General features: G+C 46.0%; 1 long non-coding RNA gene across 1 annotated transcript; it reads right to left on the bottom strand.

Annotated features, from left to right (window-relative positions):
• Positions 1–11,397: 11,397 nt before the first annotated feature.
• On the bottom strand, positions 11,398–26,312 carry LOC142201392 (uncharacterized). The gene is made up of 3 exons (XR_012715512.1): positions 26,254–26,312; positions 22,917–23,052; positions 11,398–12,140 (listed from the first exon to the last, which is right to left on the bottom strand). It is a non-coding gene; the product is annotated as an uncharacterized LOC142201392 (long non-coding RNA).
• Positions 26,313–27,957: the final 1,645 nt, after the last annotated feature.

Genomic DNA, 27,957 nt, shown 5'->3' with positions numbered 1-27,957 from the left:
TGAGTAGAGCCTTTAAAATACAGTGCTTTTGGCTGTTGGAGTGAGTAGAGCCTTTAGAATGCAGTGCTTCTGGGTGTTGGAGTGAGTGAGCCTTTAAAAAGCAGTGCTTTTTGCTGTTTGAGTGAGTAGAGCCTTTAAAATATAGTGCTTTTGGCCCTTGGAGTGAGTGGAACCTTTAAAATACAGTGCTTTTAGTTGTTGGAGTGAGTAGAGCCTTTTAAGTACAGTGGTTTTGGCTGTTGGAGTGAGTAGAGCCTTTATAATACAGTGCTTTTGGCCATTGGCGTGTGCAGAGCCTTTAAAATACAGTGCTTTTGGCTGTTGGAGTGAGTAGAGCCATTAAAATTCAGTGTTTTGGCTGTTGGAGTGAGTATACCCTTTCAAATGCAGTGCTTTTGGCTGTTTGATTGAGTAGAGCCTTTAGAATGCAGTGCTTCTGGGTGTTGGAGTGAGTAGAGCCTTTAAAATACAGTGCTTTTGGCTGTTGGAGTGAGAAGAGCCTTTAAAATGCAGTGCTTTTGGCTGTTGGAGTGAGAAGAGCCTTTAAAATGCAGTGCTTTTGGCTGTTGGAGTGAGTAGAGCCTTTAAAATACAGTGCTTTTGGCCCTTGGCTTGAGTAGAGCTTTTAAAAAGCAGTGATTTTGGCCCTTGGAGTGAGTGAAGCCTTTAAAATACAGTGCTTTTGGTTGTTGGAGTGAGTAGAGCCTTTAAAGTACAGTGGTTTTGGCCCTCGGAGTGAGTGGAGCCTTTAAAATACAGTGATTTTGGTTGTTGGCGTGAGTAGAGCCTTTAAAGTACTGTGGTTTTGGCTGTTGGAGTGAGTAGAGCCTTTAAAATACAGTGCTTTTGGCTGTTGGAATGAGTGGAGCCTTTAAAAAGCAGTGCTTTTGGCCCTTGGAGTGAGTGGAGCCTTTAAAATACAGTGCTTTTGGCTGTTGGAGTGAGAAGAGCCTGTAAAATGCAGTGCTTTTGGCTGTTGGAGTGAGTGGAGCCATTAAAATTCAGTGCTTTTGGCTGTTGGAGTGAGTAGAGCCTTTAAAATACAGTGCTTTTGGCCCTTGGAGTGAGTAGAGCCTTTAGAATGCAGTGCTTCTGAGTGTTGGAGTGCGTGAGCCTTTAAAAAGCAGTGCTTTTTGCTGTTTGAGTGAGTAGAGCCTTTAAAATACAGTGCTTTCGGCTGTTGGAGTGAGTGGAGCCTACAGTGCTTTTGGTTGTTGGAGTGAGTAGAGCCTTTTAAGTACAGTGGTTGTGGCTGTTGGAGTGAGTAGAGCCTTTAAAATACAGTGCTTTTGGCCATTGGCGTGAGCAGAGCCTTAAAAATGCAGTGTTTTTGGCCGTTGGAGTGAGTAGAGCCTTTATAATACTGTGCTTTTGGCTGTTGGAGTGAGTAGACCCTTTAAAATACAGTGCTTTTGGCCCTTGGCTTGAGTAGAGCTTTTAAAAAGCAGTGCTTTTGGCCCTTGGAGTGAGTGGAGCCTTTAAAATAGAAGTGCTTTGGGCTGTTGGAGTGAGTAGACCCTTTAAAATTCAGTGCTTTTGGCTGTTGGAGTGAGTAGAGCCTTTAAAATACAGTGCTTTTGGCCCTTGGCATGAGCAAAGCCTATAAAAAGCTGTGTTTTTGGCTGTTGGAGTGAGTAGAGCCTTTAAAATACAGTGCTTTTGGCTGTTGGAGTGACTAGACCCTTTAAAATTCAGTGCTTTTGGCTGTTGGAGTGAGTAGAGCCTTTAAAATACAGTGCTTTTGGCCAATGGCGTGAGCAGAGACTTAAAAATGCAGTGTTTTTGGCCGTTGGAGTGAGTAGAGCCTTTAAAATTCAGTGCTTTTGGCTGTTGGAGTGAGTAGACCCTTTAAAATACAGTGCTTTTGGCCCTTGGCTTGAGTAGAGCTTTTAAAAAGCAGTGCTTTTGGCCCTTGGAGTGAGTGGAGCCTTTAAAATACAGTGCTTTGGGTTGTTGGAGTGAGTAGAGCCTTTAAAGTACAGTGGTTTTGGCCCTTGGAGTGAGTGTAGCCTTTAAAATACAGTGATTTTGGTTGTTGGTGTGAGTAGAGCCTTTAAAATACAGTGCTTTTGGATGTTGGAATGAGTGGAGCCTTTAAAAAGCAGTGCTTTTGGCCCTTGGAGTGAGTGGAGCCTTTAAAATACAGTGCTTTTGGCTGTTGGAGTGAGAAGAGCCTTTAAAATGCAGTGCTTTTGGCTGTTGGAGTGAGTAGAGCCTTAAAAATGCAGTTCTTTTGGCTGTTGGAGTAGGTAGATCCTTTAAAATACAGTGATTTTGGCCCTTGGAGTGAGTAGAGCCTTTAAAATACAGTGCTTTTGGCTGTTGGAGTGAGAAGAGCCTTTAAAATGCAGTGCTTTTGGCTGTTGGAGTGAGAAGAGCCTTTAAAATGCAGTGCTTTTGGCTGTTGGAGTGAGTAGAGCCTTTAAAATACAGTGCTTTTGGCCCTTGGCTTGAGTAGAGCTTTTAAAAAGCAGTGATTTTGGCCCTTGGAGTGAGTGAAGCCTTTAAAATACAGTGCTTTTGGTTGTTGGAGTGAGTAGAGCCTTTAAAGTACAGTGGTTTTGGCCCTCGGAGTGAGTGGAGCCTTTAAAATACAGTGATTTTGGTTGTTGGCGTGAGTAGAGCCTTTAAAGTACTGTGGTTTTGGCTGTTGGAGTGAGTAGAGCCTTTAAAATACAGTGCTTTTGGCTGTTGGAATGAGTGGAGCCTTTAAAAAGCAGTGCTTTTGGCCCTTGGAGTGAGTGGAGCCTTTAAAATACAGTGCTTTTGGCTGTTGGAGTGAGAAGAGCCTGTAAAATGCAGTGCTTTTGGCTGTTGGAGTGAGTGGAGCCATTAAAATTCAGTGCTTTTGGCTGTTGGAGTGAGTAGAGCCTTTAAAATACAGTGCTTTTGGCCCTTGGAGTGAGTAGAGCCTTTAGAATGCAGTGCTTCTGAGTGTTGGAGTGCGTGAGCCTTTAAAAAGCAGTGCTTTTTGCTGTTTGAGTGAGTAGAGCCTTTAAAATACAGTGCTTTCGGCTGTTGGAGTGAGTGGAGCCTACAGTGCTTTTGGTTGTTGGAGTGAGTAGAGCCTTTTAAGTACAGTGGTTGTGGCTGTTGGAGTGAGTAGAGCCTTTAAAATACAGTGCTTTTGGCCATTGGCGTGAGCAGAGCCTTAAAAATGCAGTGTTTTTGGCCGTTGGAGTGAGTAGAGCCTTTATAATACTGTGCTTTTGGCTGTTGGAGTGAGTAGACCCTTTAAAATACAGTGCTTTTGGCCCTTGGCTTGAGTAGAGCTTTTAAAAAGCAGTGCTTTTGGCCCTTGGAGTGAGTGGAGCCTTTAAAATAGAAGTGCTTTGGGCTGTTGGAGTGAGTAGACCCTTTAAAATTCAGTGCTTTTGGCTGTTGGAGTGAGTAGAGCCTTTAAAATACAGTGCTTTTGGCCCTTGGCATGAGCAAAGCCTATAAAAAGCTGTGTTTTTGGCTGTTGGAGTGAGTAGAGCCTTTAAAATACAGTGCTTTTGGCTGTTGGAGTGACTAGACCCTTTAAAATTCAGTGCTTTTGGCTGTTGGAGTGAGTAGAGCCTTTAAAATACAGTGCTTTTGGCCAATGGCGTGAGCAGAGACTTAAAAATGCAGTGTTTTTGGCCGTTGGAGTGAGTAGAGCCTTTAAAATTCAGTGCTTTTGGCTGTTGGAGTGAGTAGACCCTTTAAAATACAGTGCTTTTGGCCCTTGGCTTGAGTAGAGCTTTTAAAAAGCAGTGCTTTTGGCCCTTGGAGTGAGTGGAGCCTTTAAAATACAGTGCTTTGGGTTGTTGGAGTGAGTAGAGCCTTTAAAGTACAGTGGTTTTGGCCCTTGGAGTGAGTGTAGCCTTTAAAATACAGTGATTTTGGTTGTTGGTGTGAGTAGAGCCTTTAAAATACAGTGCTTTTGGATGTTGGAATGAGTGGAGCCTTTAAAAAGCAGTGCTTTTGGCCCTTGGAGTGAGTGGAGCCTTTAAAATACAGTGCTTTTGGCTGTTGGAGTGAGAAGAGCCTTTAAAATGCAGTGCTTTTGGCTGTTGGAGTGAGTAGAGCCTTAAAAATGCAGTTCTTTTGGCTGTTGGAGTAGGTAGATCCTTTAAAATACAGTGATTTTGGCCCTTGGAGTGAGTAGAGCCTTTAAACTTCAGTGCTTTTGGCTGTTGGAGTGAGTAGAGCCTTTAGAATGCAGTGCTTCTGGGTGTTGGAGTGAGTGAGCCTTTAAAAAGCAGTGCTTTTTGCTGTTGGAGTGAGTAGAGCCTTTAGAATGCAGTGCTTTTGGCTGTTGGAGTGAGTGGAGCCATTAAAATTCAGTGCTTTTGGCTGTTGGAGTGAGTAGAGCCTTTAAAATACAGTGCTTTTGGCTGTTGGAGTGAGTAGAGCCTTTAAACTTCAGTGCTTTTGGCTGTTGGAGTGAGTAGAGCCTTTAAAATACAGTGCTTTTGGTTGTTGGAGTGAGTAGAGCCTTTAAAGTACAATGTTTTTGGCCCTTGGAGTGAGTAGAGCCTTTAAAATACAGTGCTTTTGGCTGTTGGAATGAGTGGAGCCTTTAAAGTACAGTGCTTTTGGCTGTTGGAGTGAGTAGAGCCTTTAAAATACAGTGATTTTGGTTGTTGGCATGAGTAGAGCCTTTAAAGTACAGTGGTTTTGGCTGTTGGAGTGAGTAGAGCCTTTAAAATACAGTGCTTTTGGCTGTTGGAATGAGTGGAGCCTTTAAAAAGCAGTGCTTTTGGCCCTTGGAGTGAGTGGAGCCTTTAAAATACAGTGCTTTTGGCTGTTGGAGTGAGAAGAGCCTTTAAAATGCAGTGCTTTTGGCTGTTGGAGTGAGAAGAGCCTTTAAAATGCAGTGCTTTTGGCTGTTGGAGTGAGTGGAGCCATTAAAATTCAGTGCTTTTGGCTGTTGGAGTGAGTAGAGCCTTTAAAATACAGTGCTTTTGGCCCTTGGCTTGAGTAGAGCTTTTAAAAAGCAGTGATTTTGGCCCTTGGAGTGAGTGGAGCCTTTAAAATACAGTGCTTTTGGCTGTTGGAGTGAGAAGAGCCTTTAAAATGCAGTGCTTTTGGCTGTTGGAGTGAGAAGAGCCATTAAAATTCAGTGCTTTTGGCTGTTGGAGTGAGTAGAGCCTTTAAAATACAGTGCTTTTGGCCCTTGGAGTGAGTAGAGCCTTTAAACTTCAGTGCTTTTGGCTGTTGGAGTGAGTAGAGCCTTTAGAATGCAGTGCTTCAGGGTGTTGGAGTGAGTGAGCCTTTAAAAAGCAGTGCTTTTTGCTGTTTGAGTGAGTAGAGCCTTTAAAATACAGTGCTTTCGGCTGTTGGAGTGAGTGGAGCCTTTAAAATACAGTGCTTTTGGTTGTTGGAGTGAGTGGAGCCTTTAAAATACAGTGCTTTTGGTTGTTGGAGTGAGTGGAGCCTTTAAAATACAGTGCTTTCGGCTGTTGGAGTGAGTGGAGCCTTTAAAATACAGTGCTTTTGGTTGTTGGAGTGAGTGGAGCCTTTAAAGTACAGTGGTTTTGGCTGTTGGAGTGAGTAGAGCCTTTAAACTTCAGTGCTTTTGGCTGTTTGAGTGAGTAGAGCCTTTAGAATGCAGTGCTTCTGGGTGTTGGAGTGAGTGAGCCTTTAAAAAGCAGTGTTTTTGGCACTTAGAGTGAGTAGAGCCTTGCAAAAGCAGTGATTTTGGCTATTGGAGTAGGTAGATCCTTAAAAATACAGTGCTGTTTGAGTGAGTAGAGCCTTTAAAATACAGTGCTTTTGGCTGTTGGAGTGAGTGGAGCCTTTAAAATGCAGTGCTTTTGGCTGTTGGAGTGAGTGGAGCCATTAAAATGCAGTGCTTTTGGCCCTTGGAGTGAGTGGAGCCTTTAAAATACAGTGCTTTTGGTTGTTGGAGTGAGTAGAGCCTTTTAAGTACAGTGGTTTTGGCTGTTGGAGTGAGTAGAGCCTTTATAATACAGTGCTTTTGGCCATTGGCGTGAGCAGAGCCTTAAAAATGCAGTGTTTTTGGCTGTTGGAGTGAGTAGAGCCTTTATAATACTGTGCTTTTGGCTGTTGGAGTGAGTAGACCCTTTAAAATACAGTGCTTTTGGCCCTTGGCTTGAGTAGAGATTTTAAAAAGCAGTGATTTTGGCCCTTGGAGTGAGTGGAGCCTTTAAAATACAGTGCTTTGGGTTGTTGGAGTGAGTGGAGCCTTTCATATGCAGTGCTTTTTGCTGTTTGAGTGAGTAGAGCCTTTAAAATAGAGTGCTTTAGGCTGTTGGATTGAGTGGAGCCATTAAACTTCAGTGCTTTTGGCTGTTGGAGTGAGTGGAGCCTTTAAAATGCAGTGCTTTTGGCTGTTGGAGTGATTGAGCCTTTAAAAAGCAGTGTTTTTGGCACTGAGAGTGAGTAGAGCCTTGCAAAAGCAGTGTTTTTGGCTGTTGGAGTCGGTAGATCCTTAAAAATACAGTGCTTTTTGCTGTTTGAGTGACTAGAGCCTTTAAAATACAGTGCATTTGGCTGTTGGAGTGAGTAGAGCCTTTAAAATGCAGTGCTGTTGGAGTGAGTAGAGCCTTTCAAATGCAGTGCTTTTTGCTGTTTGAGTGAATGAGCCTTTAAAAAGCAGTGTTTTTGGCACTTAGAGTGAGTAGAGCCTTGCAAAAGCAGTGTTTTTGGCTGTTGAAGTAGGTAGATCCTTAAAAATACAATGCTTTTTGCTGTTTGAGTGAGTAGAGCCTTTAAAATACAGTGCTTTTGGCTGTTGGAATGAGTGGAGCCTTTATAATACAATGCTTTTGGCCCTTGTCGTGAGTAGAGCCTTTACAAAGCAGTGCTTTTGGCCCTTGGAGTGAGTGGAGCCATTAAAATTCAGTGCGTTTGGCTGTTGGAATGAGTGGAGCCTTTATAATACAATGCTTTTGGCCCTTGTCATGAGTAGAGCCTTTACAAAGCAGTGCTTTTGGCCCTTGGAGTGAGTGGAGCCATTAAAATTCAGTGCGTTTGGCCCTTGGACTGAGTGGAGCCTTTAAAACACATTGCTTTTGGTTGTTGGAGTTAGTAGAGCCTTTAAAATGCAGTGCTTTTGGCTGTTGGAGTGAGTAGAGCCTTTAAAATACAGTGCTTTTGGCTGTTGGAGTGAGTAGAGCCTTTAAAATACAGTGCTTTTGGCCCTTGGAGTGAGTAGAGCCTTTAAACTTCAGTGCTTTTGGCTGTTGGAGTGAGTAGAGCCTTTAGAATGCAGTGCTTCTGGGTGTTGGAGTGAGTAGAGCCTTTAAAATACAGTGCTTTCGGCTGTTGGAGTGAGTGGAGCCATTTAAATTCAGTGCTTTTGGCTGTTGGAGTGAGTAGAGCCTTTAAAATACAGTGCTTTTGGCTGTTGGAGTGAGTAGAGCCTTTAAACTTCAGTGCTTTTGGCTGTTGTAGTGAGTAGAGCCTTTAAAATACAGTGCTTTCGGCTGTTGGAGTGAGTGGAGCCTTTAAAATACAGTGCTTTTGGTTGTTGGAGTGAGTGGAGCCTTTAAAGTACAGTGGTTTTGGCTGTTGGAGTGAGTAGAGCCTTTAGAATGCAGTGCTTCTGGGTGTTGGAGTGAGTGAGCCTTTAAAAAGCAGTGTTTTTGGCACTGAGAGTGAGTAGAGCCTTGCAAAAGCAGTGATTTTGGCTGTTGGAGTTGGTAGATCCTTAAAAATACAGTGCTGTTTGAGTGAGTAGAGCCTTTAAAATACAGTGCTTTTGGCTGTTGGAGTGAGTGGAGCCTTTAAAATGCAGTGCTTTTGGCTGTTGGAGCGAGTGGAGCCATTAAAATGCAGTGCTTTTGGCCCTTGGAGTGAGTGGAACCTTTAAAATACAGTGCTTTTGGTTGTTGGAGAGAGTAGAGCCTTTATAATACAGTGCTTTTGGCCATTGGCGTGTGCAGAGCCTTTAAAATACAGTGCTTTTGGCTGTTGGAGTGAGTAGAGCCTTTAAAATACAGTGCTTTTGGCTGTTGGAGTGAGTGGAGCCTTTAAAATGCAGTGCTTTTGGCTGTTGGAGCGAGTGGAGCCATTAAAATGCAGTGCTTTTGGCCCTTGGAGTGAGTGGAACCTTTAAAATACAGTGCTTTTGGTTGTTGGAGAGAGTAGAGCCTTTATAATACAGTGCTTTTGGCCATTGGCGTGTGCAGAGCCTTTAAAATACAGTGCTTTTGGCTGTTTGAGTGAGTAGAGCCTTTAAAATACAGTGCTTTTGGCTGTTGGAGTGAGTGGAGCCTTTAAAATGCAGTGCTTTTGGCTGTTGGAGCGAGTGGAGCCATTAAAATGCAGTGCTTTTGGCCCTTGGAGTGAGTGGAACCTTTAAAATACAGTGCTTTTGGTTGTTGGAGAGAGTAGAGCCTTTATAATACAGTGCTTTTGGCCATTGGCGTGTGCAGAGCCTTTAAAATTCAGTGCTTTTGGCTGTTGGAGTGAGTAGAGCCATTAAAATTTAGTGTTTTGGCTGTTGGAGTGAGTATACCCTTTCAAATGCAGTGCTTTTTGCTGTTTGAGTGAGTAGAGCCTTTAAAATACAGTGTTTTCGGCTGTTGGATTGAGTGGAGCCATTAAACTTCAGTGCTTTTGGCTGTTGGAGTGAGTGGAGCCTTTAAAATGCAGTGCTTTTGGCTGTTGGAGTGAGTGAGCCTTTAAAAAGCAGTGTTTTTGGCACTGAGAGTGAGTAGAGCCTTGCAAAAGCAGTGTTTTTGGCTGTTGGAGTCGGTAGATCCTTAAAAATACAGTGCTTTTTGCTGTTTGAGTGAGTAGAGCTTTTAAAATACAGTGCTTTTGGCTGTTGGAATGAGTGGAGCCTTTATAATACAATGCTTTTGGCCCTTGTCGTGAGTAGAGCCTTTACAAAGCAGTGCTTTTGGCCCTTGGAGTGAGTGGAGCCATTAAAATTCAGTGCTTTTGGCTGTTGGAGTGAGTGGAGACATTAAAATTCAGTGCTTTTGGCTGTTGGAGTGAGCGGAGCCTTTAAAATACAGTGCTTTTGGCCCTTGGAATGAGTAGAGCCTTTAAAATACAGTGCTTTTGGCTGTTGGAGTGAGTGGAGCCTTTAAAATACAGTGCTTTTGGCCCTTGGAATGAGTAGAGCCTTTAAAATACAGTGCTTTTGGTCCTTGGGGTGACTGCTGCTGCATGGCTCTCGTTTTTAATTTTTTGGCCCTTGGGGTGACTAGAGCCATGCAGCAGCAGCATTTCATTTTTTGGCCCTTGGGGTGACTAGAGCCATGCAGCAGCAGTTTTTCATTTTTTGACCCTTGGGGCGACCTCTAAAAAATTAGATTTCAGGCCCTTGGGGTGAGCCCTAAAACATTAATTTGCAGGCTCTTTGGGGGAGCCCTAAAAAATTGTTTTGCAGGCCCTTGGAGGGGAGCCCTAAAAGATTTTGCACGCTCCTGTGGGGGTATGCATGAAAAATGTTTTTTTAATTAAAAAAAAAAACAGAAAATATTACTATATTCAGTAGTAGGGGCTGTGGTTGTAGGAGGAGGATGAGAAGGATGTGGAAGAGTAAATTGGTTGCTGGCAGCCTCTCTCCAGTACCTGGACTCTGGACTGGATATACAGCTGGGTATCCACGTCCCCTGGTGCTGGCGAGGGGCACTGCTGACAGCCTCTTTCCAGTACATGGATTCTGGAGTGGATACCCAGCTTGATATCCACGTCCACGTGCTCGCCCACGTACCATGGTGCTGGCGAGGGGCACTGCTGGCAGCCCCTCTCCAGTACCTGGACTTTGGAGTGGACATCCCGCTGGGTATCCACTTCCACGCCCATGTCCCCTTGGGACCGGTGGGGGACGCAGCTGTCAGACCCACACCGATCAGATATTTGTCGCCTATCCTGTGAACAGATAAATACTTTTCATGGCATAATCCTATTTACAGGGTTTTATTTTAAGCTTAGTACCTATTACAGCGGCCATTCCCCACAGCTCTGACACTAATCTATCCTGACCACTAGGACCCCCCACCATCATCAAAACAAGGGTCCTACATTTGTACTACTGCGCCATTCATCCCTATGGGACTGCTGAAAAGAAATAGAGATCAGAATTATCTCTGGCTGTCTCAAAGAAATGAACGAATCAGCAGCGCACATTGTGGATCATATAGGGCAGAAACAGGACATGTGATCAGTGGGGGTCCCAAAGGACAGATCCCCAGTGATCTACTTTTTATTCCTAGAGGGAATAGCTTGTTGTCTCTGGTGCTGGAAGCCGACATCTGTGTCCCTGGTATAGCGGTGGTGCCGGAGCACTACAGCCCTGCCCCCAATAACTAGGAACACAGCTGCAGTATTCACCCCCGCCTATATACAGTGAACAGAGCTGCAGTATTCACTCCCACCTATATACAGTGAACAGAGCTGCAGTATTAACCACCGCCTATATACAGTGAACAGAGCTGTAGTATTAACCACCACCTATATACAGTGAACAGAGCTGTAGTATTCTACCCTGCTTATATACAGTGAACAGAGCTGTAGTATTAACCACCGCCAACATACAGTCTACAGAGCCTTCTAGGTTCTAGCACTGGAGACTGGCTGGAAGTGCTGAGTCCCACTGATCCAATATTGGTGACCCTATCCTAAGGGGGAGGGGGGGCCATCAGCCTAGAAAACCTGTTTGATGAAAGTTTTTTATAGACCACAGAGAAAACGAAAATGAAAACAGGACAATGAATATTTTTAGTTAAAAATTGATTTTTAATTTCATATTTAGTATCAAAAAGATAATAATAATTTAAGGTAAAAAAATGTAAAACCTTACAAAAGAAAGACCAAGGAGGAGGGGAAGACCCAAATAAGCAAGGAATGGGAATAGGAAGGGGAGAGGCGGGGGAACGGAATTCTAGACCACATCATGTTAAAAGATTATATAGTATATACTTAATAATGGACATCTGATGGGGCCGGGGTAACAGCTAGTGTCAGATCCTGAGGGGTCGTGCCTACACTGCACTGGGATTCGTTGTTACTAGCAATAGGTGGATTAACACCTGCAATATTTCCATTGGGGGAAAGCAGCACTTTTCTCTCTGCATGATTCGTGCGGAAAATACACAGACCCCATTATAGCCTGTGGGTCCGTGTGGTTTCATTGCTCATCGCTTTTTAATGCGTTCAATATTCCGTTCAGAGGGCATCTCCAAGCGGACTCTCCAAATGGAATACCGAACACAGATGTGAAGCAGCCTTAGCTAATGCATCATGGTACGTGTACGCTGACTTGCACTACCTCCCCCTCCGTCTCTCTAGCTATCCTGACCACTACTAGACCTTCTCAACTAAGGCTTGGTTCACACATCAGTATGCAATCAGTATGTGCATCAATCCGTTTTAAGTCTCAAACTGAATTCAAACGGACGGATGGCATACTGATGTGTGAACCAAGCATAATAAGCCCACCGCCCCCGCCCCATCATACTTGCCTCTCTCTTACTTCCAGACTTCCTCCAGTAAGACAGCTCCTCCCTCTTTTCTGACTCTGCCGCAGTACGCAATAGTCCAGCCGTTGCTCTTTGCTCTGCAGTCGGAAAGCCACCTCTACAACGCAGGCATGGGAGGCTATTGTTGTTTTAATGGCATTTACTCTGTAGCCAAAAATGACATGTCACCTGTATTCTATGTTTTGGTACAATTCCAGGGAAAACAAATTTATATGGTTTTATTTACATTTTAACCCCGTAACAAAAACCCAAAACTGTGCCAATATTATGACACCCATAACTTTTTTTCTAATTCCGTGTATGGGGGTGCATAGGGCATTTTTTTTTTTGCAGACCCAGGTATACCCCCCAGGGGGCCTTATCCCTAATGTAATGCATTACAAAATATTGGCACTTCTACTGCAGGCTGCATACATGTAGAGGCAGAGTAAGGGCCATTATATAACATGCTGCTCGCTGTGGGGCCATTATATTACATGTGGGCAGTGAAGGGGACATTCTCCTGAGTGTGGGGGCACTGAGGGGACCATCAAATAACTTTTACTGAAGGCTCCAAACAAAGCCTTATAAAGGTTTATAAAATAAGTGTTGCCTATTTGGAGGAGTCCGGTTGAGACATTTGATCACTAGGGGGCACATCGCTTGGTCTAGAGCACTGGCACCTAATGATCTTGTAGTGGAGTCTTCACACCATTGAGATCTCACATAAACCTAGAAACAAACAAAAACCTAGTTAAACATTGTTTTGAGGTTTATTTTTAGTCAAATGTATAAAAAAAAAAAAAAAAAAAAGGACATTCCGGAATTTGATGTGACAGCAGAGACATAAGCCCCATGTAAAACAATAAATCCCCCCCCCATATGTTATTTAAGTGTTCCCTTCATGAGACTGACCCATTTGTCACACATCCTGCACCTCTCCCACCTCACACAACCTGAACCCCTCTATCATGCTCACACACAGCCTGAACGGTTGTGACTAAATACTAGATGCCCAGTGGCGTAACTAGGAATGGCGGGGCTCCGTGGCAAACTTTTGACATGCCCGCCCCCCCCCGAACGACACCGACGTCGAAGACCTCGACCGGCCCCCTCCTCCGCACTCTATTATGTCCCTTACTGCCCCCTGCACACAGAATTATGTCCCTTAGTGGCCCCTGCACACAGTAGTGGACACCCATAAACAATTATTATACTCTGGGGTCTGAAAAGACCCCAGAGTATAATAATCGGAGACCCAGGAGAATAAAAACATAAAAAATTACTGTTTCTTACCTGTCCCCGGCTCCTACGCTGTCTTCTCCGCTGCCGTTCTTCTGAAATGACGTCAGACATCACATGACCCGGGACGCAGGCCGGGTTCATGTGACGTCAGAGACGTCAGAAAGGAGGCCTGGCAGGATCGTGGAGAGGTAAGTAACAGTGTTTTTTATGTTTATTACCTCTCCCGGTCCGTTGATCATTATACTCGGGGGTCTGCAAAGACCCCCGAGTATAATGATGGTATTTGTGGGGCCCGCAGTGTCACTTACCGATCCCAGCCCAGCCAGAATCGGCAAGTGAATAGGGTCCCTAACAGCCTATAAAGAAAAAAAAAAAAAATGCAGCGGTAGCGGCTGTCACCGGGCCCCCTAATGGCCCAGGCCCTGTGGCAGCTGCCTCTATGGTAGTTACGCCCCTGTAGACGCTGTAGGGACCTGGTCCTTACCAGGTCTAGTATTTAGCCGGCTCAGTGTGAGTTGTCTATTTCCCCTTACTGGTAAGGACCTTTTTCCCGCCTGGTGGTCGGGTCCTTAACCGAGATAGTATTTAGCCAGCTCACAGTGAATTGGCTAAATCCCGTACTCCAGAGGGACCAGGTCCTCACCAGTGATAGTATTTAGCCAACTCTATGTGAGCCGTCTATTTCCCATCATTTGTAGGGACCATTTTTGCCCCCTATAACACGGCGTATACGTTCCTAACTCCCATTGAAATGAATGGGATCTTTTTCAGAGCGCAATCTGCTCACACGTGTATACGTGCCAGATTGCACTCCACGTTACATCGTGTGAACGCACCCTCACAGTGAATTGGCTAAACCCCGCTCTCTGTAAGGACCTTTATAATAGCTGGGCTCCGGCTTCAGTAATGTTTGTAAATCTCACAATAAAGGGACAAGATTAGATCATAAGAATTATAAGATAAAGATAATATGTGTCTTATTATTATTATTCCAACAATTGTTTGGAAATCAACAATAAAAGCGGTAAAAATATTTTTCAGCAAAAAGTGTGAGGGAGTTTTCCTTTTCCATGTTTCCTATACATACAAGGTTTCATACCGGTGAGGTCCTTCCAGTGATAGTATTTAGCCGTCTCACACTGACCTGGCAATTTACTATACTCCGTAAGGACCTTTTCCATCTTTCCTATGCTTACAAGGTTTCATACCGGTGAGGTCCTTCCAGTGATAGTATTTAGCCGTCTCACACTGTATCCATGTATCATATACTGTACTTAGAAGGTTTCAGATGGTATAAGATAGAGTCAGTGTATGAAGAGATCTGTGGAGAAAGAGAACGTTGCATTGTTTGACGGTCCGTGACCCGGCTATGTGAATAGCCTCATTGAATGTAAGGCTGCCATGTGATGACATGACCATTATTCAGTGTAGTGTGAATGTAGGCTTATAATATGAGTCCTGTATACTGTTTATATATAGTAGATAACCGCTGTATTACCCAGAAGCCGCACGGCTTGTAACATCGGCAGCAGTTTTGTGAGTGAAGCCACTCTTTTCTGGTAATATCTAGAGATGAGCGGACGCCGTTCGATCGAATAGGTATTCGATCGAATATCTTGGCGTTCGATGTATTCGTTCCCAATCAAATACAAGGCCGCATACGCAGTAAAAATTCGTATCCCCTCCCACCTTCCCTGGTGTGTTTTTTGCACCAATAACTGTGCAGGGCAGGTGGGACAGGAACTACGACAACGGAGGCAGTGAAAAAAATGTAAAAAAAACCCATTGGCTGCCGAAAACAGGTGATCTCCCAATTCATAAGAACAGTGTCGGCCATCTTCGTCTCATTCTCGTGTTGGAGTGATAGAGTGTGGCGTCAGACTGTCAGTGCGATACAGTGCTTTGTTAGGGCTCATTGACACGGAGTAACGCCGGGCGTGTATCACAGCCGTACACACCGGCGTTACGGCAGACTGCCGAAAACTTCCCATTCACTTCAATGGGAGCGCTCCCATTGAAGTGAACGGGAAGTGTTTGGCAGTCTGCCGTAATGCCGGCGTGTACGGCTGTGATACACGCCCGGCGTTACTCCATGTCAATGAGCCCTTAGGCAGGAATTGAGAATAATAACAGCTCTTTTCAGAGCTCAATTAATAGCTAGCTAGCAAATCATGCAGCATAGCAGCAGGGGACGTGGAACTAGATACCCAGCTGGGTATCAGCTCCACATTATACGTACTAGAAAGGGGCTACCAGCAGTGCCCCTCGCCAGCACCAGGGTACGTGGGAGAGGAGGTGGATACCCAGCTGGGTATCAGCTCCAGAGTCCAGGTACTGGAGAGGGGCTGGCAGCAGTGCCCCTCGCCAGCACCGGGTTACGTTGGTGAGCACGTGGAACTGTATACCCAGCTGGGTATCAGCTCCACATTATACGTACTAGAGAGGGGCTACCAGCAGTGCCCCTCGCCAGCACCAGGGTACGTGGGAGAGGAGGTGGATACCCAGCTGGGTATCAGCTCCAGAGTCTAGGTACTGGAGAGAGGCTGCCAGCAGCAGCAGGAGACGTGGGTGAGGATGTAGATATCCAGCTGGGTATCCACTCCATAGCCCAGGTACTGGAGAGATTCAGTCAGGAACCAATTTACTCTTCCTCATCCTTCTCATCCTCCTACAACCCCAGCCCCTACTACTGAATGTTTGAAAAAAATTTATTTTTTTTAATTGAAATAATTTTTCTCATGCATACCCCCCACAGGGGCCTGCAAATTAATGTTTTAGGGCTCCCCCCACAGGCGCCTGCAAATTAATGTTTTAGGGTTCCCCCAAGGGCCAAAAAATAAAACCCTGCTGCTAAAAGGCTCTAGTCAGCCAAAGGGCCCAAAGCACTGCTTTTTAAAGGCTCAACTCACCCAAAGGACCAACAAATCTCTGCTGCTGCAAGGCTGAACTAAGTTCAAGGGCCTAAAACTCTGCAGGTAAAAGGCTGAAGTAACCTGAAGGGCCTCAATTTCTGCTGGTAGCGCAGCTTAAGGGTGTGTAACTTAATTTGGAAGCGCTCATGTTAAGGGCCTTAAAAGTGAATTTTGGAAGGTCTTACCACATCACACACATCCACAACGACAGTTCGGGGTGGGGACTAAAGGATTTCCCATTGCCTATTCCATCTGTGGTTGTCATGGAGAACGTGGTTTAAAAGGGGTGCTTTTTATTGTTTGTTGAGCTTGAATTGGGGTTTGTGTCCATCCATTTGGGGAGTAAAGAAGGTTTCCAGGTATTTTCCCACTTTGATAGAGGTTTTTTGGAATGTGAAAGTGTGTAGTTGTTAGGCTGTGATAGTGGGGTAATACAGTGACTTGGGCTTGTTAGATGCCCCCCAGACATGCTTCCCCTGCTGTCCCAGTTGCATTGCAGAGGTGTTGGCATCATTTGCTGAGGTGTAATAGTGGACTTGGTGACTCTCCTGAGTCGAATGGTAGGATCCTCTGAAACAAAGCATTTTCTCCCATAGACTATAATGGGGTTCGATAGTCGAATATTGAGATGCTATTCGTAACGAATAACGAACATAGAATATTTTACTGTTCGCTCATCTCTAGTAATATCCAGCATTCACTATACAATTGTATAGTAAAGTGTGCTGAATGTATCTTAGGGCGGGTTTACACCTGCGCCCAGTCTCCGCTTTGCAGGTTTCCGTCTTCTTTGTTTGCGAGAAACTGGACAGGAGACAAAAACTGGCAGTCACTTTTCATTTGAATGGGTTTGCAAAGTGTCCGCCCGTGAGCGTCTTCTGGCATCCGCGGCGAAACCTTTTTTTTTTTTTTTCCCCAGACACAAAGTCCTGCATGTCCAACTTTGTGTCCAGTTAAAAAAAAACAAAACAGTTTCGCCGCAGAGATTTGAAGACGCTCACGGCCACTCACAAGCGGACACTGGCTGCCGGGTTTCCATCAGGGTTTCTCGGGCACAAGATGGAAACTCACAAAGCAGAGACCGGGCGCAAGTGTGGACCCGCCCTTAGATCAGTCCTATTTTGTGAGGTCTCAGCCTAGAGTTACATGAAGGTATAAATTAAAGGGATTATTGGGACTATGATATTGATTGCTGTGGTCTCTTCTCTACTTACCAAGCACAGTGGCATACACTGTATAGAGGCCGTGCTTAGTATTACAGCTCATCCCCATTCATTTCAATTAGATTGAACTGCAGCATGGCCGTGTGACGTACAGATTCTAACTGAGTAGAAGTGGAGCTCAACAGCATATTCCTAGAATACTCCTTTAGGCCGGGGCCCCACGTTGCGGAAACACAGCTTTACTTGTTGCAGTTTTTTGACTCAAAGCCAGAAGTGGATTGTGCAAAAGATATAGGAAGTTCTTATACTTCTACATTTCCCATTCCTCTTGTAGCTATTCTTGGCTTTGCCTCCAAAAACTGCAACAAAATAAGCAGCGTTTCCGCAACGTGGGGCCTCACATATTAGTAACCCTTAGGCCGGCTTCACACGGACATTACAGTATGGAACGCTGAAGCTGCGAGGAAGCCGGAACTCCTAGCATCATAAACAACTATACTGCTGGGAGTCCAGGTCCTGGTCTGGGAACCACAGCTGACAACCAAATGTGTCCATGTGAAGCCGGCCTTAGGGTGCCATTACACATGTGATCTTTATTCACATTAGCGCATGTGCTGTTGTTTCTACTCTGATCAAAAACACACCTGTGTAATAGCAGCCCTAGGGCGGGTTCAGGCTACCCTTGTTAAAGGGGCTCTATCAGCAAAATTTTGCTGTATGAGCCCCACATATGCGTGAATAGCCTTTAAAAAGGCTATTCAGGCACCGCTAACCTTATTTTAAACCCCCGTCCCGTTTTAAAATAAAACTATAAAAACATATAGGTAAATCATACTTGAACATCCACGGGGGGCGGTCGCGCACGATACGACATCTTCTAGCACACCTACCTCTTCTTTCGGCGACGCCCTCCGGTCCTGGGTCTTCCCGGCTTCATCTTTATCTACTTCCAGCGGTTCAAATCCAATTGGTTGAAGTCCGGCGCATGCGCAGTAATGCTCCCTCTGGAGCTACTGCACATACTCTGGCACCATTTTTCTCAATGGCAGTGCCGCCGGAGTGTGCGCAGTAGCTCCGGAGGGAGCTCTACTGCACACACGCCGGATTTCAACCAATTGGATTTGAACCGATGGAAGAAGATGAAGCCGGGGAAGAGACAGGACCGGTGGGCGTCGCCGAAAGAAGAGGTAGGCGTGGCAGAAGATGACGTCGGATCGTGCATCACCGCCCAGTGTGCAAGTTCAAGTATGATTTACATATATGTTTTTATAGTTTTATTTTAAAACAGGACGGGGGATTAAAATGAGATTAGCGGTGCCTGAATAGCCTTTTTTTTAAAGGCTATTCACGCATATGTGGGGCTCATACAACAAAATTTTGCTGAAAGAGCCCCTTTAATGTCCGTTGATGGATGACCGCAACGGACATTAACTGCAGCAGAGAAATGGACAGAGACAGTCAGTGTCCATTCAAGTTAACACTAATGTAGACAACACGATGGCTGCTGTCTCCTGTCTGTCCTCAGTCTCCCATCTGTCCTCAGTCTCCCATCATTTAAGTTTAGTTTTGTGACTGAAGAATAAGTTGTGCGCACCGGACATTTTCCTTCCTTTACAAAAATAAACAAAAATTACGGAAAAAACACAAGAGACAGAAAAAAGGAGACAGAAGACGGCGTCCTTAATGGTTTTTTTTTTCTTAATATTCTAGTCAATGGGAACAGACGCAGGAGGATGAGGAGACTCCATCTATGTCTGTTGCTCTCATCCTATGACAGGTAACAGTAACGGACGTGCATAACAGTAGTGTGAACGTAACCTTACTCCATCATGTTCTAGGTCTTCCACTACTGTATGCAGAGATCCTGTTGTGCCTTGATGAGTCAGAGTCGCTTTGGTGACACAAGAGGTGGGGATGGGGTAAGTTATAGCGAATTGGTGGATTTCTTACTATTAAAGTTATGACATTCAGAAAACACTATTTACACATCTATTTTTTTAATTTTTTTGCCCAAAAAATAAAATTTGTTAAAAATAAAAAAAAGTCAAAACAACAAAATAATAGCAAAACATGAACAAACTCAGAATCCCTTTAAAAAGTGACCGCTATCATTCAAACGCATTGTTTTATGACTAACACGGCAGAATAGCCTTAAGAAAGGCTATTTGTCTCCTACCTTTATCAGTCGTCTCCGGCCCGCCGTTCGGTAGAAATACCGGGTTTTTACCGGTATGCAAATGAGTTTTCACAGCACTGGGGGCTTCCCCAATGCTGCCAGAGAAGTCTCTCCAGCAATGCCTCCATCTTCAACAGCAACCACCTCTTCTGCGTCTTCTCTGGGGTCACACTCCGGCACCTGCACAGTCTGCTCTGCCATTGGGACGCAGACAAAAGCCAAGTGCACAGGCTGGCGGCCATTTTTTTGGAGGCCGCTACGCTCGCATGCACAGTAAGCTCCTGTAGTTGTATGGAGAACAGGAGCGTACTGCACATGCACGCGTAACGGCCTCCAAAAAAATGGCCGCCGGCCTGTCCACTCGGCTCTTGCCTGCATCCCGAAGGCAGAACCGACTGCGCAAGCGCCGGAGTGTGACCCCAGAGAAGACGCAGAAGAGGCGGTTGCTGTTGAAGATGGAGGCGTCGCTGGAGAAAGTTCTCTGGCAGCATCGGGGATGCCGCAAGTGCTGTCTGAGCGCTTCCCCCCACCCCACCAGTGCTGCAGAAGAACTCATTTGCATACCAGTAAAAACCGGTCTTTCTACCGAACGGCGGACCGGAGACGACGGATAAAGACGAATAGCCTGCACGTGTCAGCTATTCCGACGTGTCAGCTAGGAAAAAAAAAAAAAAAATTGTTTAAATGATAGGATCCCTTTAAATAATTGTATCCCTTCCCGACATCTGTAATAGTACATGCCGGACCTTTAAAGATGGCGGCCATCATAGCCACTGGGTCTTCACAGTATTGGAGACCCGATACTAACGAGTGCAGCTATAACTACATCCAGGTATATCCCACTATCCCCCATGTCCCTCCGGTGTACCCCCACATTACTAACAAGCACTGCACTATCCCCCCCATTACTTTTTGTACATTGCAGCACATGGAAACTATATGTATATCTAAAGTAGAAAGTCCGCAGAGGAAAACTGCACATTTTACGTGAAAGGCCTTGTAGGAAAATCGCAATGTGTTTCCACAGAGGTTTTTCCTGCAGAGCTTTTTGGCTGTGGCCCCCTATGTGGGGCTTTAACCTAAAGCACATTGTCAATCACCTCTGCACCGCCAATGGAGGAGTTTCTTTGTGCCTCTTATGCAATCCTTAGGCCGGGTTCACACGGGGTATTTTGGATCGGAACCTGAGGCTGCCTCAGGTTCCGGTCCCAAAATACAGGTGGCTGTGACTGGATACCAGTGCACTGCACCAGCATCCAGTTGCGCACTCCGCTCCGGATTAGGTCCAAATGAATGGGCCTAGTTGGGAGGAGGGAGTGTCTTCAGGCGGATGTCGTGAGGTGTCTGAAGAATGAACATGTCCGTTCTTTTTTCTAGGAGCTGGAACAAACGGCTCCCAGAAAAAAACTGAGCAAAAAAAAAAAACCTGTGTGAACTTACCCTAAATCCACCAAGCATCAACCATAGCTTGCCATCCATTAAAGTAACACAGCTCTAAATCCCCCCCCCAATTCACCAGGCACCCCACAGTTTGCCATGCACCCATCTCTCCGCCACAGTGAATTGTGTACCCCACATCCACCCTGCACAGGGTCGGACTGGGGTGTTTAGGGCCCACCAGTGGAATTGTTTTTAGGGGCCCACCGCCAGGACCCCTGTAGATGAGTTGTACAGAGACAGGATGGCTAAAGGTAATATCAGGAGCCGGCTGCTCGCCTGCCATACGATGTGTACCACTGCACTACCTAAACCCACTGCTACATCCTGTATGGCAAGAGAGCAGCGTGGCTCCTAGAATTGTCACCATTACCTGTAGCCGCACTGTAATGAAAAAGCTCATCTGCAGAGGTCCTGGCTGTCAGATTCCCACAGATGTAATATTGATGGCTTATCCTGAGGACAGGCCATAAATATTAGAAACATGGATAAATCCTTTAAAGATATTGTCCAGGAATTGGAGCAACTCATGTGCCGGGCTGGAGGTTTAAAATAAAAGAGCATACTCACCTGTCCTCAGCAACCCGTTGTCCTCGGCCAGTGTCCATTCAGTCTCGTGCTGGCACCTTCTTGCTTGGAGTCCTGCACATCATGTGACCGCTAAGAGGAATTGGGTACAGAATTTCCAGAAATGAGGTGTTGCCATCAGACCGAACAGACAGAGGCGGAGGACAACAGGGTGCTGGGGACAGGCGAGTGTGTGTTTTTATTTTTGTTTTTTTTTACACCTCCGTGGCTGAGGTGTAATAATGAGGGATGAATCAGCTGTTTGAGTGAATCGTGACATCTGTGCAAGCGCCGTGACCCCTTCTCTGTTTACACAGTATCGTACATATCACAGTGGCCATGTCATGTAACTACAGCCTCGTCCTATAAGCGTCTATGTGACAAGGCTGTAATTGCACCACACGGTCACTATAAACAGACAGCGTGTGATATAAACAGGCACCATGGCCCCTTCATACAACTGATCAGGGGGTCACTTATCTCTTATTGATGATTTATTCTGAGGATAGATCATCAATATAAATAGGCTTAAGGAGTTTTCCAGTACAAGGCCCCACGTGGTGTCCTGCAGCAAAAAAGCGCTGCGGGAAAAACCGCGTCCATGACGCATCACGTTTCTTGCCGCAGCCCTTTGCACAGAAAGTTTGCAGAGCTTTCCTCTCTATTTTCTGCTTCAATTATATTGAAACCGCCAGAATTTCCATAGGCATGCTGCAATGTCTAACTCTAAAACCAAGACTGCTTTGGAAATTACAGCATGTATCTTATTTTACCGCAAAGTGTGGATGGGGCTTCATATGGCGAAAACACCACGGGAAAAGCCGACAGTTCCTGCAATGTGAATGGGATTCTAGCAAATCCCATCCACACGTTGTGGAAAATTATGGGCAGTGAACATGCTGCGATTTCCAAAACCGTTGGGGTTTTGGAAATCGCTGGAATATCACTTATACCTACGAAAACACTGATGGTTTCCCTATAGGTGTAATGGAAGCAGAAAATGAAAAGCGCTGCGGGAAAAAAAACACAATGCGTTGCTGCTGCGGTTTTTTCTGCAGCGCTATTTTGTTGCAGTTTGCAACGTGAGGCCTTAGTCTTAATAAAGCCCAAGTGCCACTTTCATTAAATTAATTGCCCCCTCATAGTATGCCCCTAATTCCCCCTGACATAAATACTGCACCCCTAATATCAATGACTACCCCCTTATGTTCATAATGCCTCCTAATATAGCCTCCCCTTGTATTCGTAATGTCCCCTAATAACCCCTATAAAAATGACCCCCCTTATGTTCATAATGCCCCCTCCTTATAATTATAATTTCCCACTCCAAACAACCCCTTGTACTATTAAAATACCCAAAACTAAGCTTTAAAAAAAAAAAAAAATAATAATACTCACCTACCTGCGATCCTGATGAACGGAGGTGGCCACTTTACATCCAAGTGCAGGACGTCTGTGTATCAGCACAGTCGATCTAGTTAAAAATAAGGTATATTAATGGCGGTGCCTGGACCCAGAGCAGCGCCATTGGTGTAACTAATGTTTTGTGGGCCTGGGTACAAACTTTTGTCCGTGGTCCCCTATCCCCTTAACTAGAGTGAATTCTTGATAGTGGCGGTTATGGGCGCTAAAGCAATATCTCAGATACCTGAAAGAGATACAGCTTTAGTACCCACAACTGCAGCTATCAAGAATACTGTGAGAAAGCAGCGCAACGCCCCACATGTAAGCAATACTGGGACAGCATAACGTGCTCCACAGGGGCCCCCAAACAGTATGATGTGCACCACAGTGGCCCCTAAACAGTATTACGTGCTCCATAGTGACCCCCATACAGTATGATGTGCACCACAGAGGCCCCCAAACAGTATTATGTGCACCACAGAGGCCCCTAAACAGAATTAGGTACTCCATAGTGACCCCCAAACATTATTATGTGCACCACAGTGGCCCCCAAAACAGAATTATGTGCTCACCAGTGACACCCCCCACAGTATTATATGCTCACAGGGTCGTGACTAGAGTGGAGTTGCTCCTGGTAGGTATGATGTCACAGGAAGGGGCGTGGCCTCTCAGAGGAGGGCAGAGTTTCGGCCATCACTGCTCTGTGTTGTATAGAGGAAGCCGGAGCCGAGCTCATGAAGCTGGAGAACAGAAAGCAGAGAGGATTGTCTTGTGGTAATGGAGGATGGAAGAGAAGAGACAGGTTTGTTTTACATGAGACGACATGTTGGATGAGGCTGAGGGGAGAGAGTGATGTAGTTACATGGGACTGCACATTAGATGAGGCTGAGGAGAGAGAGTGATGTAGTTACATGGGACTGCATGTTGGATGAGGCTGAGGAGAGAGAGTGATGTAGTTACATGGGACTGCATGTTGGATGAGGCTGAGGAGAGAGAGTGATGTAGTTACATGGGACTGCACATTAGATGAGGCTGAGGAGAGAGAGTGATGTAGTTACATGGGACTGCATGTTGGATGAGGCTGAGGAGAGAGAGTGATGTAGTTACATGGGACTGCATGTTGGATGAGGCTGAGGAGAGAGAGTGATGTAGTTACATGGGACAGCATGTTCCATGAGGCTGAGGGAAGAGATTGATGTAGTTACATTGGACTGCACATTGGATGAGGCTGAGGAGAGAGAGTGATGTAGTTACTTGGGACTGCACGTTGGATTAGGCTGAGGGGAGCGAGTTTTTTATGGGACTGTATCCCGGAGGGTCTGGTGGATTGGATTGATGTTTAGGGTGGTATAGGAGTCGTTGGCATAGAGGGAGACGGGGTCCTTTAGGTGTTTCTGGCATTTAAGGGGGCACAGGAGATCTTTGGGGGTACTGCTGCATCTAAGAGGGGAGGCAGTGGCGTGCACAGTATTACATGCCCAGCAGTGTCCCCCATTCAGTATTACATACCCAGCAGCCCCCCCCCCCCCATATACAATATTACATGTCAAGCAGTGCCCCCCCCCCCAACACACACATTATATCTCCAGCAATGCCTCCCCCCCCCCCCAGTATTATATGCTCCCAACAGCCCCCTCCAGTGATATTATTCTACACTGTGGTCTCCTCAGACCCCAGAGTATAATAATCGGAGGCCCAGGGTAGGTGAATAAAAATAACAAACCCTAATACTCGCCTCGCCTTTCCTGGGTATCCTGGCTCCGGCTGTCTTCAGCATCTTCCTGACGTCTCTGTTGAGTCCTGTGATTGGTCCTCAGCAGTCACATGAGGGGTCACTGACATCATTACGCCGCTGCGCTCCATCTGACTGCTGGGGCCTAATCTCAGGCCTCAATCACATGATGGAAGACGCCGGAGAGGACGCAGAGAGGTGAGTATATCTATTTATTTTAAGTCACCTCTCCTGGGCCAGTGTCTATTGAAAAAGGGCCTGGCAATATGCCGGTGCCCCTTTTCATTTACAATATATATAGTGGTCGGGGGACCAGGCTTTCCCCTGCTGCTGTCACATAGTGGTACTGGACCCCGACTATCTCTAGCTGGCTACTGGCCCCGTGTCTCACCGGGCCAGGTCACGATCGTTACACCCCTGGCAGTGGGTCTTTGAAGTACTGCTGGTATCTAATGGGGGGCACTGGGTCTTTGGGATACTGCTGGCATCTGGGGGGGGGGGGGAGGGGGTCTTTGGGGTACTACTGGCATCTAAGAAGGGGCAGGGGCCTATGGGGTGCTGCTGGCAACTAAAAGAGAAGGACAGGGATCTTTGGTGTGCTTCGAAGGGGGGGGGGGGTGCAGTTGGCATCTGAAGGAGTGCATGAGTCCCTTGGATGCTGCTAGCATCTAAGTGGGCAGGGGTCTTTGGGATGCTGGCATCTGAAGAAAGGTAGAGGTCCTCGAGGTGCTTCTGACATAAAGGGGGAGGTCCTTGGGGTGCTATTAGCATCTATGGTGTATGCTGTTGGCATGGATAGGGGCAAGGTGTCCCTGGCGTACTTCTGGCAACTAAAAGGGGCAGAGACCCTGGGGTGCCATCGACATCTAATTATGTTGGCATGCATCCTTGGTGTGCTTGGGCATCTACAGGGGGGCGATGTCCTTGGGGTGCTGCTGACATCTAATGGATGAGCAAACATCCCTGGGGTGCTGCTTGCATGTAATGGTGGGGAGGGTCCCCAGGGGGGCCTGCTGCATGCGTTTGTGTGGGTTCCCAGGGGTATTGAATTTGTGTGTTGGGGTCCTGGGGTACTGCTTGTATGTGAGAGGGAGTTCTGTCCCAGGGTGCTGCGACCTGTGTCCTTGTTTGGAGGCCCCTGGGATGCTACCTGTGTGTGTGTGAGGTGGTTTTGGTGATGGCCCCTTGGGTACTTCCACCTGTGGGCATGTGGCGGAGGTTCCAGGGTACTGCTTTGTTGTGTTTAGGTCATTTGGGTGCTGCCTTCATGTAAATGGGGGATTCCTGCAGTGCTGTTTGTATGTGGGTGGGGGTTGTTCTTGGGCCCTGAGATGTTACCACCTGTGTGTGTTTGGGGATGCTGCCTGTGTGTTGGAGGGGTCCGGCACCTTGGATGTTGCCACCTATGTGTTAGGGTGCTCCTGCTGTATACTGAGGGGGACTGCCATCTGTAGCCTGAGAGGGGCAAGGGGGGCTGCCATCTGTATGATAGGGGAGATCCAGGACCTGGGGGCTGCCTCCTGTGTGAGCTGTAGGTATAAATATTCTGCACTGCTCACTCTCCAACCCTGCAGTGATCACTAGCACCAAACTGATGGTCATTGCTGTATAAAGAGGTTACTCACAATGCAGGAACTCCTTTAGAGCAGAAAGAGTCCCTTCACTAGATGGGGGCAAATCTTAAGACATTACTTTTCTGTGTGTCATAACTGAGTGTAAACCCTTGACTGTGACTCTTGCACTTGGGGTTAGTCGTGGTCAGGTTATGACTGCAATTAACTCTTTCTAGTGCATGAGTTAGCAATTCTAACAAATGTCATGGTCACTTTACTCTCCCTGTACAGCAGGTGCAACCCTAAGGAAGATTAGGGCAGCTATACTTTATTTCAGGGGTCAGCAACCTTCGGCTCTCCAGCTGCTGTGAAACTACAACTCCCAACATGCTCCATTCACTTCCATGGGAGTTCCAAGAACAGCAGAGCAAGTATACATGCTGGGAGTTGTAGTTTTACAACAGCTGGTGTGCTGAAGGTTGCCGACCCCTGCTTTATTTGTATAGCAGGCTGCCTGTGTTCTCCCCCCCATATATTCATTAATACAACGTGCCCCCCGAAGACCACCAAGTGTGCCTGGTGAGCTGTATTCACCACTGACTCCCCCAACCTCCTGCAGTCAGTGATTCCATCTAAGTGATTGAATTGCTGATTACCCAAGAAGGGGTTCATCACAAGCTTGACATGACTGTGGTTAAGGCCCCACGTAGCACCTGTAGCAAAAAAAAAAACACTGTTGGAAAAACAGCAACACATCAGGGTTCTTCCTGTAGCGCTTTGTACAGGTTTCCTCTGTGGACTTTCTGCTTTAACTATACCAATAGGGAAGCCGCCGCCGGTGTGTCCTGGGGTATAACTGGCATGCTCCAATTTCCAAAACCATGACAGTGCAGCGTATCCGCTGCATCTATTTTACCGTAAAATGGGGATGGGATTGGGTTTTTTTTTTCTGCCACGTTTCTTCCACGGTGTTTAAGTGGTGTGGGGAGCCAGCCTCATGGAGTTATCCACTTTCTCAGGGTAGGCCATCAATATTAGACCTGCAGGGGAACCCCAACACGTAAAACCCCTGCATATCTCCGGTACAGAGATTGTAATGGCGCATCGCTGCAGTACCTACACTCACCACTACAGTTTGTACAACACCAGAGATCTGCAGGGGCCCCCACACATCTAATACTGATGGCCTATCCTGAGGTACTATCCTTTCAGTAGGAGGCGGCCTCACATTCTGGTTCTCCATTAATTAAAAAAGAAGGTCACTGGACTAAATTTGTGGTTAGATTCACATCGGCCGCAGAAATCGACAGAGAGAAAAGTCCTGCACGGAGGATTGTTCTCTCTGCCCGTTTCACTATAGAAACGGCTGACCCCATTAAGTCAATGGAGTCCACTGGTGTCCATGAGTAACCGATGTTTTAGCGATCTGGCTTTTCATCATTCAGGTCACATGACAGATTTAAAGAGGACCTTTCACCTCCTGGGGCACATGCAGTGTAATACACCGCTAGAAAGCCGAAAGTCGTACTGTGAGAGTGGTGAGGAACGCTTCCTCCCCTCCTGATAGTACTCGTCCATAGAAGTAATCGTTGGAAATAAGCAATGCCCCTCAGTCTCACAATACAGCGCAATAGATGCTACTGTGAAGAAAGGCGTTCCTGACTGTCTGTTAGAAACTCCCTTCTGACAGTGAAGAACTACGGTACCGGCACAGAAAGGGAAAGCCGATAGTGCGCTGAATTCAGCACACTGTTGGTTTTCTAGTGGTGTATTACACCGCATGTGCCCCAGGAAGTGAAAGGTCCTCTTTAAACAACATAGAACCTGGCGCACATGTGATCCTGTCTTTACTCTAGTAACCCCACCACATGAGACGACAACGGCTGGTTTATTCCATGAAAGCAGGTAATACTAGACCAGGACAGGTAAGTTGGTAGAAGGGAGGGGGTTGATGGACTACGTTGGTAACTAGTGGAGGTGGTTTTTTGTTTAGTTTTGGGTTTTTTTTAAATATGGATAATGAGGATTGTGCGGATGGTTTTATTTCAATAAAATATAAATTTTTAAAATGTGTGTTTTATTAATATTACTGTAAGCGGAGCTTATAAGATATAGGTCCTATACTGAATAACCTATGGAGAATATACCGATACCATGAACCTACCTGCAGCAACTCCATTCTAGTCAGTTCCGTAGTGAGACAGCTAGAATGGAGTTGCTGCAAGGAGGACTTACCTATTGTAACTACAGAATATGCCGAGACCATCATGAGCCTACCTGCAGTAACTATATACTGATAAATCAGGCGCACAGCGATACGTCAGAATTTAGCTCTATATCAGTTATTAAATTGCCATATA

This window comes from Leptodactylus fuscus, chromosome 4 (assembly GCF_031893055.1).
Source record: "Leptodactylus fuscus isolate aLepFus1 chromosome 4, aLepFus1.hap2, whole genome shotgun sequence".
Classification (NCBI taxonomy): domain Eukaryota; kingdom Metazoa; phylum Chordata; class Amphibia; order Anura; family Leptodactylidae; genus Leptodactylus; species Leptodactylus fuscus.
Note: the sequence above shows the minus strand (reverse complement) of the source record. Positions and strands in the feature narration are given on the sequence as shown.